This window comes from Lonchura striata, chromosome 8 (assembly GCF_046129695.1).
Source record: "Lonchura striata isolate bLonStr1 chromosome 8, bLonStr1.mat, whole genome shotgun sequence".
Taxonomy (NCBI): domain Eukaryota; kingdom Metazoa; phylum Chordata; class Aves; order Passeriformes; family Estrildidae; genus Lonchura; species Lonchura striata.
The window spans coordinates 26,272,257-26,287,482 of record NC_134610.1 but is presented as its reverse complement, the minus strand read 5'-3'; the positions used below and the strand labels follow the sequence as shown (position 1 = coordinate 26,287,482).

The following is a 15,226-nucleotide window of genomic DNA, read 5'->3' as shown; positions in this document are numbered from 1 at the left end:
CCTTGATGTGCATTTATGACAAGAAAAGCTACAGAGTTAGATTGCAACATTAATAAGAAACAAGTTAATCTTTAACTACTATATTTGTGTAGCTGGACCCTACATATCATATGCATTACACTGTAAAGACTGAGAGCCTGTATTACAAATGGTTTCTGTGGAATTTGGGTATTCAGGGAAAGCAAGTATTTAGGGCAATGAAAACCTGTTTTATGAAGAGACTAGATGGATTTTTATTATTTAGCCCTGAAAGGAGAAAAATGTTTCAAAATCATCTAGAAAATAAATTATTAACAGAGTAAGTATACTAGAAACATGCACTGTCTGATTATAAAACCAGGAAAGCTTAAAGATGTCAAATTTTAAAGTATAAAAAAGAATTCTATTAAAAATTATGAAAATTGATACTTCATGTACTGCATAAATGGAGGAATGATGCTACGGATGATAAGAAATTTATTAAGACTTAAACATGGGTTAGACAGGCACTTGGACAAAAAGAATATCCAAGAATATGTTGAATTAGTACAGTTTTTTCATGCCAAAAAAGTGCTGAACCAAAAGGAAGATAAAAACCTAACGAGTCAGGATTTAAACTGATTTCTAATATTAAAAATTTTAAAAATGCTTTTATGAATGGAGAAGATTATATCCCATGTAATTTTTGGAGATTTCAGTAGTGTTTTGAGGTATCTACTGATCTTCCCCTGAAGGTATCTTGAAGCCAGGATGCTACAGATAATGCTAACTCCTGTAATCCCTGTTAATTAAAGTGACCATCAATGCTGTGCATTCAGAGCACAAGCTGTTAGTTACCTCCCCTCCCACCTGCCTAGAATCAAATAAAATATAATTGTCTTCCAACAGTTCTCATCTCATCTTCTTCACTTTTTCGTATCCTCCCCTTGGTATGTCTGTGGTCTGTCTGCTCTATTTTGCTTCCCTCCATCTTTTCCTATCTGCTGTCTGATTTACCCCTGTGAATTTTAGTGCACCTCCTAAAGATTAGGCTCTGCTCCTTGGTTTCTCCTCACTCACACAAGCCATGGAGCTTTCCCGCTCTGCAGACAGGCTGCTTTTTGTCTCCCAAGGCAGACTGGAGAAAAGAAAGGTGCAGATCCTTTCCCAAACGCCATCAAATCCAAGAACCAAACCACACTGTGGCTCTTAGAGCAGACAAAACTTCCATCCACTTTCATAAGCAAAAGTCCTTAATACCCCAAAGCTTTCTATGTTTTTCAGCTGGACAGCTGGCACAGTAAAACACGGCAGCTCTCCCCACAAGCCTTTCTCTTCTCTCCTCTCTTTATTAGCACTGTGGTGGCAATTCATGTCAGAAGTTCAAGCCTACACTGACAGTCACTGCCCAGATGACATTAGTGCTCTCCAGGAAACATCGTTCGCTTCACACCTCCGAGGTCCTGTCACACCTGCTCCCCAGCAAGCACAGCTCCACCAAGGGACACGCTGTGAGGAATCCTCCTCTGACTTCTACATTTATTTTACTGAAGTATACACACAGACTTTGAAGAAAAACAAGTCTCCAGAAACAGTGCAGAGGAGAGACCCAATCATCTGCTCACCCAAGACCTTCAGAGGTCACTCTACTGGCACATGAGGCTCCTGATCCAGGGCAATATCCAGTCACCCAGCTGCTCACGGCAGCGAAGGACCAGAGCAGCTGAGGGAAAGGAAATTAAGGCAATGCTTGTTTCTCAAGCCCTGTATTCACAGCAGGTGTGACAGTACAATTGTTCAGGAAGCAGCTCCAGTACCCGAAGTTCAGGAATTTGACTCATTCTGCATTTAATGTGTGTGGGTTTACAAAGCCACAGATCCACCATGAAAGCACTGAGAAGACCACCAAACACCACTCTGGTATGCAATTGTTTCCACGGTTCCAGTGAAAGCACTGACAACACTGACCTGCAATCTGTAAACATTTCCACTGTCACCTTGCAGAGTGGCAGCCCTTTTAGCCACAGCTCAAAAGCCACTTTATGAACTCCATTCAGTGGCTGCTAGACTGAAAATGTTCAGAGAAAAATCATTTTATTTACAGCTAACACATGGGACTTCAAATAACCAGTAATAAATGCTTAACAGGACAAGACGGGGCCATAATTATCTCTTTGTTACTAATGACTATAGTGGGTTGGCACAAGAATTGCAATTTATACCACAGCTTCTTTGTCATCCCAAGCTGGCACTGCCACTGCTCCCGGATATTTGCTCCCTGTATCCTCTCCCTTGGGTAACCAGCCTGTGTGTCACAGTGTGAACACAACCTACATTTGCTGCCTCATGTGAAATCCACCTTTTACCACTCCACAGAATGCGTTCTCCACAAAGCCATTCCATGACCACACCAGCTTCTGCATCAGGGAAGCCCAGAGGCTGGGAAAACCAAGTGGAAGTGGGGAAAAAAAGAGTGGGTGCAACAAGCAACACCACTAAAAATGCCAAAAATTAAGAGTCTTAAGACTATGTTCTGCAAATAATCTGCAATAAAGCAACCTGCCAGGCAAACTGAAGAATAAAAAGCTGGAAAAATTCTTCTTGACACTGAAGTTAAAGTATTTCATCTTGAATATACAAGAAAAATTTAATCTCACTGTACAAGTATCTTGCAGAAAGCTGACTCATTCCATCAACAGAATGTAATATCTGTAGTCCCACCCTCTGTCTCCATCAATGTGACACTCAGAGCAGTGTCTAAAAACTCTCTGCTGACTGAATACAGCCTGTAACAGCCACTGCAAGAGATGTGAACAAGGTAGGTTCATACAGAACACAGAAGAAATACAACCAGGACCCTTAATTAAAATTAACTAACTTTTCTGGCTCGTGACTTTTTCAACAAAACTTTTACACTTCTAAAGTCAGTGGAAATTTCTCACACCAGATTTAAATATATCAGTGATGAAAGTATTGGAAATAATTTGTGTTGCATACTCAACCTGTTTTACTAAAGAAAATGCCGTGGCAGATTTTAAAACAAGGGCATAAGACCAAAAATGTAATCTCACAGCTACAGTGGTGAGCACCCAAACCTGCAATCTCCTCTAGGTTTTGTTCTCTGTTGGCATAACTCAAGCAAGCTGACATTCACCAGGCAGATGGTGAATCAGTAGGCACAGGTAAGGTGTCTGAGTGAAAGCTGCTTGAACACTTCACTGCTGTATCCTCCTGATTTGACTCCAAACTCCTGGCATTGTACTAGTATCTAGTGTTTCTGCCTTCAAGCTTTTTAAAAGGAAAAAAGGCTCTAACAGCTATTAACTGCTATTAGTTTCTTGTACCACAAATGAACACAAAAGCATCCAGCAAGTATTTGGTACACACAATTTAATTCAAATGTAACCTATACTGACCTTTTTTTTTTTTGTTCAGTGTAAATTATAAATAAATAAATATACCCCCCACCTCTTTTTACTACCTCATCCAATAGCTGGGATAGGTCTTATGTGAATACATGAGCAGAGCCCAGTAGAAGCAGCCAAGGGGAGACACCAGAGCAAGCATTTCCCAAGGCATTAACAGTGAAAAGTGAATGACTCTCCACTGTCTTACTCCCTCCCCTTTCCAAAATGCCCCCCAAATAGTGCCAGACTTCACTTAGACAAAAAAAAAAAAAAAAAAAAAAAGTCAAAACAAATCCCAGGAAGGTTACAAAGTCGTTAGGTAACTATTATTATTATTGAAAACATAATCCATAAATATGTTCTATTTATAAATGCTCTGTGCTCCGATTGAAGGCACTTAGGGCATTAAAAGACTAATTCACAGGCTTTAAGTCTGTAGTCCTCAACATGCAGAACAGAATTGTGGTAACTATTTCTAAACACCTTTATTAGTGCAGTAAAAAACAACCAAAACCCACCAGAAGAGATCTGCAAACTGAATTTTAGACAAGCAAGACATTTTTAAGAAAGTTCTGGCCAACATATCCAGTCTATTCCCAGAGATTTCTGAGAACTCTGCCCATTTTGTAATTCTTAACACATTCATTGCCAATATCATACTTAGGCATTTCAGTTACTTACTAACTGAATGCACTTTACCACAGCTTACCACCTCTTCTCTGACATTATTTTTAGGACATAAAACTCACCTAATTTTCAATCTATGCAGATTTCTTGCAATTCTTACCAACTGTAAAAGCTTTCCTTTCTCAAAAATGAAACCACACGAAATTGCCAAAATACATGCCTCTTTTCTCCCTGGGACTGCTGAAAGTACTGTGGCTCACCTCATCACATGTAGCTGTTGGTTTTTTAATAAAATCCATAGCAACATTGGATTTGAATGATATCATTTGTAGGCAGGCATCTTTAATGCAATATGAACTATAGGCACGAAATGATATTTTATCATGCTGTCAGGGAGCTAATGCTCCTGCTGAATACACAACTCCAGGAACGGGCTCTTTACAATTGGTACAGGCCCAGCAAGTCATTAATAATCAGCACAGCCACTTGTGACAAGCTTTAATTCCTGGCCTTAATAAAATTCTCATTGTACTTTAGACTGAAACAGCTGTGGGCAGAGAAGTGAGGAATCCATGATGATCCCATGGGATTTGAAACTGACCCCAGCCCAGATGGGGGCAGCTACCTGAAGACAGCCCCTTCTCATATTTGCTCTTCTCACTGCAGCATTGAACTGTGACAGCCCATCAGTGTGATGGCAATGCTAAAAGGACACGATTACATCTGCACTGTGACAAGTGAGGGAGCTCTGCTCAGCCCAGGGTGAAAGCTTGCTGGATGGGAACAGCCCCCATCTAAGAGCCTGTTAATACAGCCTGACCCAGGCAACAGGAGTACAGAGATGGGTACAATGGAGCAACACCTTTTCTGCTGAGGAGGCCCTGTGCCTGGGCTGGTACAGCCTGCTCTTAGCCTGGGCTCAGCACCACACCACAGCACCTCTACGAGCCCGCCTAAGGAGGCAGGCTGTACCTGGAGTGAGCAATTCAGAAACAGTTCTCTCCTACCACCCAGATATCTAGATATGCCAAATAAATAATTTACGCTGCTGTCCTGGTCAACCAGCAGAACATTTTGAGCCACTTCCTTTCACATCAAACACTGGCATGTGAAGGTGTTCCAGCAGAAGAGCTAAGGCAGCCCAGAGTGACAGAAAGGAGAGCTAATTCTGCAAGCGGTCAGAGACCATCTCCTTTCCCACTGACAGGGAAAAAAGAGGGCTGTTGCTACAATAATTAAAGGAGTATTCAGAGCAGAAAATGATGCCAAGTTAGCAAGGCTAAAATCCATCTAAAAGCAGGTGCATGTGTTTCTTTTTTCCACTGGGTAGAGCTGTCAGAACTTGAGATTTCCACCTGACCTGCCAGAGTAATTCAGATGAATATTACATTTGTTCTCCTCCATATGCATTTCTATGTTTTATGGTCTTTTACTGCCTCACCATTCATTCTGGCAGAATAAGAACTCCTGAATGCTGCATGACATATTTTGACAACCTTATGACATGTTGTAAGGATCTTTGTCCGCTTGCCAAGCAACCTTTAAACATTCCAGGTCTGGGGCATCAGTTGGAAGAATTGTTGCAATTCTAAGTCTGGGGCAGTCAGACTGTAGGGAGAGCCTCTACACATTTTTATTAAACAAAGGGTTATCTCTGAGGTGATGGAACTACTAAAACTTGTTCTCAGCTAACAACTACAGGAGCGATGACTGCTCAGCAGAGTCACTCTCCTAAAGTGAAGAAGAACTAAGATGTTAGGATAAGGGAAATTAATATATGACTGCCTCCTGCACAGGATGCACTCTATAGATGTGCTAGGGAAATCCACCGGCTCAGTTACTGGGTCTGTGACAAATGCTTCTGTGAGCAAAGCTAAAGCTACTTTGAAACTATACAAATCGCCCAGCTCTCTTTTGGTGTTCAGAGCAGATCAGGAACAATTTACAGAAAGATACAAATAAATACCAGAGCATTACACAGGCTGACACCAGTGGTTAACCTGAGTGCTCCAAGCCCAAGGGCCAAAACTACATCATGTAATAATCTCAGACCTGTAGCAGAAAAAGGAATCACATCCATAGGTGTTTCTTTAATTCTATTAATTTAAATTACATACCAGGTATGATTTAATGGAATAATGTGATAAAGCCAGAAAACCACATAAAAATGTTTATTATTACCTGAAATCTTTCTATTCCAAAGAAATGTTTTCAGAATCTCTGTTCATTTTACAGTGTGAAAATATTAACAGACACATTTAATTTATCAGAATAGAGTGCTTTAAGACTGGCACGAAGGCTCTTAGCGATTACACTGATTAAACACGACACGCTGAAGTAATATAAATGTAAATTTATATTCTGAAACTCAAATCTTCTGGGAAGTCCCAGATATTCAGGGGACTTTCCCATGAATAAAGGAAATGTTTTAAAGTTTTTTGTATGGTCTCAAATGTTAAATTAGAGACCCGAATTTTATAATCCATTTGCAATAATATAATAAAAATAACAACCATGAGGTTTAAATAGCATAGGTCATCTCAGCAGAATACTGTACACTGAAAAGTGTCAGATACTGGAATCCCAAAGTGACACATATCACACTCCCTTTCACATCATTCTGTTGCAGAGAACTATCAAATCAGCTAGGGAACTTAGGGCAAGCATGGAGTTTCAGGTATTTATAAACTGCAGTTAAGCTTGACATGAGACTTTTAGGTAGAATTTGTGTCTTTGCAGATTTTGTCTGTTGTGAGAAGGGACATGGCTAATGTTTCTAACCCACTTCTGAATGTGAGTGGCTAAAGCATCAATTAACAAGAAATGTCACTTGAGATATTTATGCTGCAAGCTTGACAGATATGAACTGTTTAAATACCCAGTGCTCATTCTGATTCATGTTTGGAACATATGTGGTACTTCTAGAGTTCAACCCATAGTATAAAAGTATGACGTTATATAACTTGGTAAATATTGGAAAGTCTTGCTTAAAAAAAAACAAAACACTTCTAATGAGTTCAGAAAGAAAACACAACAAAATGGATGCTTCAGACCAATGCTTTAACTGTTTTATTAATAAGTATCTTTAGAATTGGACACCTGAAAGTAAGACTGAGTTATTCACACAAAGATGATAATTACCAAATATCAAGTCAAATCTCTGAAAAAAAACACCAAACCCGTATCTTTAAAAGCAACACAGTTGTTTTTTTATTATTATTATTAAATAGCTTTTTTCATTTTTAATGGCAGTATATAAAATGCATAATTTTGCTTTAATGCCCTTCAGGAAGTGAAAACCTTTGAATTCTTTCAGAGCTTGGAGTGCTAGAGTAAAGGATATCCAAGTATGCACACAAAAAACAGCACTTCCTTACAAACCTTGCCTTGTCAAATTTCTGAATGCATCCTATTCACAAAATTAATTGCAACATTAAAACCAAATATCTAGGTCTTAAACCACAGCTTAGACTTGGAAATACTTTTAAATCCTAAAATTGCTCTGGCTTTACTAGTTTAACTGAAAACATAGTTGCTTGGTTAATTAGCACTAGTCTTGAAGCATCATCAGACTATGTTGCTTAATGCACCAAAATTAAATCTATGACCCAGCCTCTCTAAAAACCAACTGAAATGCAACAGTGATCAAACTCTGTAGTAAAATAATTCTGAGTAACGTTATCAACCAAGTGAATTCTAGTTTATTTTTAATTTATTTTTAAAATTTGCCTGGGCAGTGCAGGAGAGCCTTTTAAAGGAGAAAGATCACTCATATGCCTGCCAGGTACATCTACTCTGCAAAAGCATCATCTCCAAAGAAAGAATGATGTTTCTCAAATAATTTACTGGAGTTTAAGACCTCCATTACTTGTGAGCAACATGACTGTCCCCATAGAATAGGGGTGTGATTTGCTGGTAATGCTGAAGGTCTTCAGTGACCTGAGTAAGAAACAGGAGCCACTGATGAACCAGAAAGGGCAAGAGAAAGTCAGAGAATCCATGTTTCACATCAATGTGTCGCACACAAAAGAAAATCTCCATTTTGCTTTCTGCAACTACAGTTTTACAGGCATTTCTGCTGGCAGCACTGTCAGCTCAGGTTCTGGTTTCCTCTAAATTCTTCCTTATTTACACCTTTGTACTTCTCTGTGAAGCTGTCTAGTAAATGCAACCGGGCAAACAAATTGCACTACAGACAAGGAAACACAACTAATTCCTAGCCCGGACCAGTTCTCTGACCCAGTTCACAGGCAGCTGGACTGTGAACAGAAGTATGAAGAGGGAAAGTGGAGCCAAGGCCACCCTGCTGCAGCCAGCCCTGTCAATGAAAGCAAAGTAAATCAAATCATGGGTATAGGTGTCACAAGATTGTAGCAAGCCAAAAAAATGCTGAAAAAACCACCTCTATTCTGTAATTTGATTACTGTTGTGATGACTCTGGTTAAGAGTGGGAGGCTGGAAACAGGATGACTATTTTTTATATAATCAACATTAGCTTTCTGAGGATTGGGCAGAGATGTATTTTTCAAACAGCCACGTTGCTGACAAAGCAGCTATTTGCAGCAGGTAATATCCTTCTTCCTCTCCCCAGTCCAGGGTAATTAATGTGCACTGGCTACACATCCACATTAACTTTACACTACAACTTCCAGGCCAGTAGTTTCAGCCACCATTTATTATTTTACAATCTGGAAGACAGGCCAAGGCATTTCTCAGTTTGCAGCAACAGTGACACTACAGTGAACTCACTGCCCAGCTGCCTTGGGCCCACTGACAGGATGTGCTGGACCTGGACCCCTTCTGGAGTTTTGTATTTCAACTTGGGCTTCGTTAAAGATATGTTATACATAATTCTCCCCTGCTGACCGGGCTTCTTATAATGAAAAGTACCTAAGAGGTACACTGATCTAACCTCATGAGAAGACTGAAATCTGCCTCTTATAAGGAGCAGTTAATTCAATCACACAGGTATGACCAAGCTTTTAAAACAAGGAAACTTTCCTCATTTGGTTCTTTTTGTTGTTGTTGTTTATTTTTCGACTTACTGTGTTCTTAGCTTTCCTAGCTGCAAAGACAAACTCATGTGGCTCTGCTCACTATGGACAGAGTCCAACTGTTCCTTCTTTCACTCCAAGTCATGGATATGCTGCCATTCCCCAAGATGGGTCTGCTGCCACAGCTCTCTGCTGCTGAAGGGAGAAAGTTGTGTCCCTCCACTTCCTTCTCCTACCATCACTGCAAATCTGCACCGGTGTTTGTGCTACTAGCACAAACAAATCTCAGTCACTAACCAATTCAGCTCACTCATGCAGGAGAAAATTATCTACTAAAAAAAGCACAGTTCTCTCCTGGGTTAGCGATTTGAACTGGGTTATTACGTTTTATATACAATCAACACTACAGACAATGTAAAGGGATGGTCCAACACCACACAGCCAGGAGCAGGAGGGAGAGAGCAAGACTCTGTCTTCCTGAGAGCCACATGAGACAGTTGTATCAGCTCAAACAAAACCACAGCAACAGATTACTTTTGTTGGTTATACTGTGGCATTACTACACAGAACCCTTTCTCACACCTTCCCTCCCTTTTATCTCCCAGAATTTTCCTATCAGTACAAAAGGAAAATTTGTATGAGGGTCACAAAGAGGGCAGGGGTCCTACATCTACAGTAATACCCTAGGTGGTTATTTTTCAAGATAAAGAAAGCTCTCTACAATCCAGAAAGGTGTAAATTTACAAATCCTGCTCAAATTGTATGCTACTTGGAGCAATGGACAGGCACCAGTGGATTTTGAGGCCAGGCCAGCTGCACACAGCCAGATGCTGTGTCATCAGGAAAATAAAGGCAAGAAAATAATGCTTCCTATCCATTATTTAATGGGGTATAAAAGATGATGAGAGGGATTTTACAGATGAGAAGAGATTTTGACATTGAAGCCCAAGGAAAAGTGCAAGGGGAAGTGAAATCCACTTGACACTGGGACAGCATAGAGAATCAGAGATTTAGGGTAGCACCTATAAGAAAAGTGCATGTAATATCGGACCCAAAATATCACAGCAGGTTGCAGTTTCTGAAGATTATTAAAATATTGCAGCAAAGAGCCACAGTGAACAGCAACAGGTGAACTGATAATGTGAAGAATAAAAACAAAAAGAAGGAAGTGCACAGAGAACTTGCTAAAAAACATACACAAAAGGTGTTTTTGACAAGTAAATAAGCAGCACAACAAATTAGTTTAACACATAATATTGAAGTTTAGGAACAGCTGTTGCTCCTGTTCATTTGCTCATGGTTAGCACATGTAAGAACTTCAACTTAGTTAAAAGATCCAGCTCTGTGGCAAGAACCCCAGCAGGATCTGTGTCGCCCAGCTTAGTTACAAACACAGCAATAATTTAAAACTTTTTACAGAGGCTGCATTTTCTCATTTAGCAGCAGAGCTGATTGAACTGCCCTTATCTCCCTGCTCATTCCAGCTCCATCCCTTCCCCTGATTATGCTGGTACACCTACTGTGCAGCCATGCAGCAATCAGGGGAGGGAATGATCCAGGTGAAAATGAATGAGGCTCCACACCTCTCAAACAGCTGGACCACTTCCCCATGCAGAAACCCAAGAATTTGTGTGAGTGCAATAGAAAAGACACGGAAAATGCTTTGGCCAGTATTACTAACAAAAAATGCTATGAGGAACTATAATTTCGGTTCATCAGCCAGTAGATAAGCTTCAAGAATTCCTGGATTTCTTAGGCTACATGCTCTTTTGTAAGTTTAGAGATCTATCTGAAGTAGTTTCAACTCAACTTTAGCTCTGCCATGTGCAGGGAAAAGGAGTTTTCCTGATAACCTCATTGACTAAACAGACTACCACTTAACACTTACAAGATCAGAGATTTTTACAAATCACTTTAACTCTCCCCTCCAAACAGTGTGAAAGCATCAAGGATAGAGATTTTTATTTCAGTTTCCTGCACTAAAGTAGCTTCAAAACAGCTCACTGTAAGGCTTCCTGCAACTGTGTCTCAAGTAGCCAGTGTAGTCTCCTGTCAGAGAACAACTGAAAAGTAAAAAAATGCAGAACAGCAATTGGCAGGGTCTTCCTATCTTCAGAACTATTTTTCCATTTTTCACCTAATGGTCATTTTTTACAAAATACCAACTCTTACAATATTCTTAGAACAAAAATAGGAATTATTATCTTGGGATAATATCCTGTACCTCTCTGTACTATTCAAAAATCACTGCAAGTAACTAACAAGTATTAGTACTGCTTTAAACTTCTGTGTATGTACATGTTAGGTAAACCATACACGTGCATCCAAACAGGAACACGCTCCCTCCAAATTCTTTATCCTCTCACCTTAAAGTGGCTCTTCCAACACCGAGTTTTCTATTCTTTCCACTTGACACATAATATCATAAATCCAGCACTGCCAGACAAAACAGCAGCAGAGAACCCTTGGGTGGCTTTGAGTGCTCTTTTTACCTGAAAGGCCAACTAGAGCCTGGCACACTTTCAACTCCTGTGCAGCTGACAAGGCTGTTACAGAAATATGGAAAGCTGGAAGGTGTTGTATTCATTCTCACTCACCTTTTGTCACTGCAGTACAATCAAGTGATCTAAAAGCTTTGAAGAACAAAATATGTACAAGCCTTCATGCTGGGAGATGTACCTAGATCATTAATGGCAGGCTGCTCATAATCACTGTGAAATATGACCTCAGACTGCAGATGAGGCAACACAATTTTTGATTCAGTTAAAAAAAAATCATTGCCTTGTCATAACTTCAGCTGAATGCAGGCAGGTACCAGAGAGCTGAAAGGAAATTGGGTACAGTTGTTTCTGAAGATGAGGATTGCTGTCATGTCCCATGAAACTAACTTTAGGTAGATTAGTGGCAGAAAGCTAACACGGCCTTCTCACTGCACAAAAGCCTTGAGAAGTGTGGTATGAGTGACTGATCTCCACTTGCTTCCAGAGATCCAAAAATAGAGGTGAAGTGTGAATATCCCATTTGTTTCAAAACAGTGCCAACAGAAATTCCCAGTTGGGGCCTTGTCTCCTATCAAAATATGCACTACAGAGCTGTAGCTGCACTTAGGCAAGAAGAGGCTGCTTCTTACTGCAGCAGAACAGCCACTCTGCAGAGTAACATCTACAGAAGATTTTGTATTGCAATAGCTGTGCTGGTGCAGGTTTCCAAGAAACAGCCAGATTGATGATGTGACAGTCTAAATGAGAACGTTCCAAATTTTCTGTATCAGCAGACCCCTCTCCCCCTTTTAGACCTTTGGGGTATTTTTTTGTCTTGGATTTTTTTTATTTGTTTGACTGGTTCTTTACTTTTTTTTACCCAGAGTAGTAGACACACATCACCAACCCTATGAGGAAAAAAAAATTAGATGCAGACCATTCAGTGCAGATCCAAACACCATATTGAGAGTACCAATCTGAATACTGATGTTCTCTCAATTGAATGAAAGCATTAAAAATGATTACACTCTTCTTTACTACATGCAAAAGTTTCCTTTTCGGTCACCTGTAAGTGATGCTTAGCATATACACAGTCACCTCTCTGTTCCCTTTTCTCTCTGACCTGTGAGGGGATAAAGCTGGTGAGGAAATGCAGAGATCTGCATTTGAAAACATGGATATGAGAGTCTTCCACTCTATTATGAAATTGAAACGTTTTTCTAATACTACAAAAACAACAAGCAAGAATTTTCTGTCTCATTTTTGTATTTACAGTGTAGTGAGTATTCCATCAAACCAAGAATAAATGAAATACACAAACAATTACACTCTCTTTAATCACTATCAGCAGCAATTACATTGCTTACTGAAGTCCTCAGATGTCTATTAATCACTTAAAAGTTTAGAAACCCTCTTATCATGTTGGTATTATACAGTGAAACGATGTAGAGCATCTTTGGACTTCATTTCAAAATAAGTGGTGGAAGTGACAGAAAACAGAAATTCACATACAAGAAAGTACACATGTGAATTACAAATATCCATTTTAAACAAAACCTATTTCAGTGACTTCATATTTTACTGCATAAATCCACATTTGTGATACAAGGAAGAAAGGATGCTAGTAGAGTCTCAAAATTCCTATATTCTAAAATCGTGTTTAGTGGTGGTCATAACAGATATATGATATTTCTGAAAAGTCTTTAGTGTTTTATTTAAGAAATAAGAAACATGTTTCTAACCCAAGGGAGGAAAAAAAAAAAAAAAAAAAAAGACAGGTGTTATTCCAGAAACATATTGTGAGCCAGCATTCCAATATTTCATAGAAAGAAACAAAAATTTTGAAAGTGTTTCATGAAAAAAAATCATATAACCGTTTAGAACTTTTTATCCTTGTATACATTTAAGAGGTGTGACAATATTTGCTTAAAAAGTTTTTAAAGGCTGCCACGTTGTTTTTGCTTACAACTGTAAGACAAAACTGCAAATATCCAGGATTTGAAAGTAAAACAAAGTCAAAACACTGTCTTCGATTCTAGGCAACAAAAGAGGAAAAAAAGCCCCCCAGCTGAAGTAAGGCAAGGCTGGTGTGAGGTGGAAAAAGGCATTTGAGCTGACATTTGCTATTAAAGCTGGGATAGAGGTCAAATCCTGTTCACTGTGCAGTACCCAAGTCTGTGGAAAACTGGCAAAAGCAAATCCCAAACCGAGATTTCCCAGCCGCAGCCTGGCTCAAGTTCACTTGGTGTTAAAAATACTGCCAGGGGAGCAGCAGCGCGGCAAGAGGAACCGTATCCCTGCTACGTGACCTGCGCGCCGGGCTCGGGCTGCGCCCGCCGTCCCGCCCGGAGCGCGGTGTTGGGTGACCGGCACCTCTGCCCGGCGCGGCCTCCCGGAGACGGAGTAACAGCGAACCACCAGACCAAGCGCTGCCCCGGCTTCCGAGCACAGATTTTATTAAACGCTTCTCCTTACGGAGCCGGGGAGCGCCCCGCGCGCTCGTGTCCATCGCGGCGGGAGTCTGTTTGTTTATCCGTACGGCGCGCTCGGGGCGCCGGGGAAGCGGAACTCCGGCGGGCGCGGCGGCCCCGCGGGAGGGTCCCCGGAGGCCGGCGGGGCCGGGGGCGGCAGCGGGGGAGCGAGAGCCGGAGCGCACACGGCGGGGAGGGGGCGCGGGCGGGAGCGCGGCCGCCCCACGCCGCCGCCGCTCCCCCTCGTCGTCGTCCTCCGCCGCCTCCTCCGGGGGCCGGGGGGCGCGGCGCCCCTTCCCCGCCGCGCTGAGCGCCGCCGCTGGCTGCCGACAGAGCCGCCGCCGCCCGGCCGTGGCGGCCGCCGCCGGGCCGGCTCCCATCCGCCATTATCCTTTGTTCGCGGCGCGGCGGCGGCGGGGATGTTGCAGGGCTCGGCTCCATCTTTAAGGCGGGCGCCCCTCCCGCGGGCGGTGCGCGGCCGGGCCCCCGCGTCCTGCCGCCCGGCGGCTCCCCTGGTCCCCGCCGGGCTCCATTTCCTTCCCTCCCCCCCGCCCCTGTTTGCTGGGCGCCGTCCTCCTCTTACCGGTTACCAGGCTGCTCCGTCACTGCTTTCGTTCGCGCCTGGGATCTCGCCGCAGTTTTATTCTCTCCCCCACGTAACACACCGCGTCAAACTACACCTCCGCCGCGTCACTCACACACACAGGCGCTCCCAGCCCGGCGACAGGCAGGCAGCGGCCGACTGAGGAGCGCCAGCCAGGGAGCAAGCGCCGAGCGCGCCCGGCCCCGCACGGAAACGGCCGAGCGCTCACGGAAAGCGCCGAGCGCCCGCCAGGCGGCGGGAACGGCCGAGCGCGCCGCCGGTCGCCGCGGAAAGAGCCGAGCGGCCGCGGAAACGAACGAAGCGCCCCGGAGGGGGAGGCGGAAAGAGCCGAGCGGGCGGCGGGAAGGCGCGAGCGGCGCTTCCGCCTCGGGGCGGCCCGCGCGGGAAGCACCGAGCGGGGCTGCGGGGGGGAGGGGGAGCGCGCGCTCGCCCCCCCGCCCCGCCGCGCGCGGCCGAGGCGGCCGGAAGCTCGCGAGCGCTCGCGGAAGCGGCCGAGGGGCGGCGGAGGCCTCGGCTTCGCCGGGAGTCGCCGAGCCCTTGGGCTGGAAAAGGGCTGCGAGATAGATCATCGGGCCCCCCGTGACTGACACCACCATGCCACCTAGATCATAGCGCCAAATGCTCAAGTTCCACAGACACCGCCGGGAACGGCGACTCCACCACCTCCCTGGGCAGCCCATTCCAA

General features: G+C 43.1%; 1 protein-coding gene across 3 annotated transcripts in view; it reads right to left on the bottom strand.

Moving 5' to 3' along the window:
* The window catches only part of CREB1 (cAMP responsive element binding protein 1), a 39,650-nt gene extending 24,858 nt beyond the window's left edge, over window positions 1-14,792 (bottom strand). Inside the window, exon 1 of one of the 3 annotated variants that reach the window (XM_077785119.1) lies at window positions 14,521-14,792. The gene's annotated coding sequence lies outside the window, so the exon portion shown is untranslated. The remainder of the gene's footprint in view (window positions 1-14,520) is intronic. The other 2 variants (XM_077785118.1, XM_077785117.1) reach the window with 2 other exon arrangements.
* Window positions 14,793-15,226: the final 434 nt, after the last annotated feature.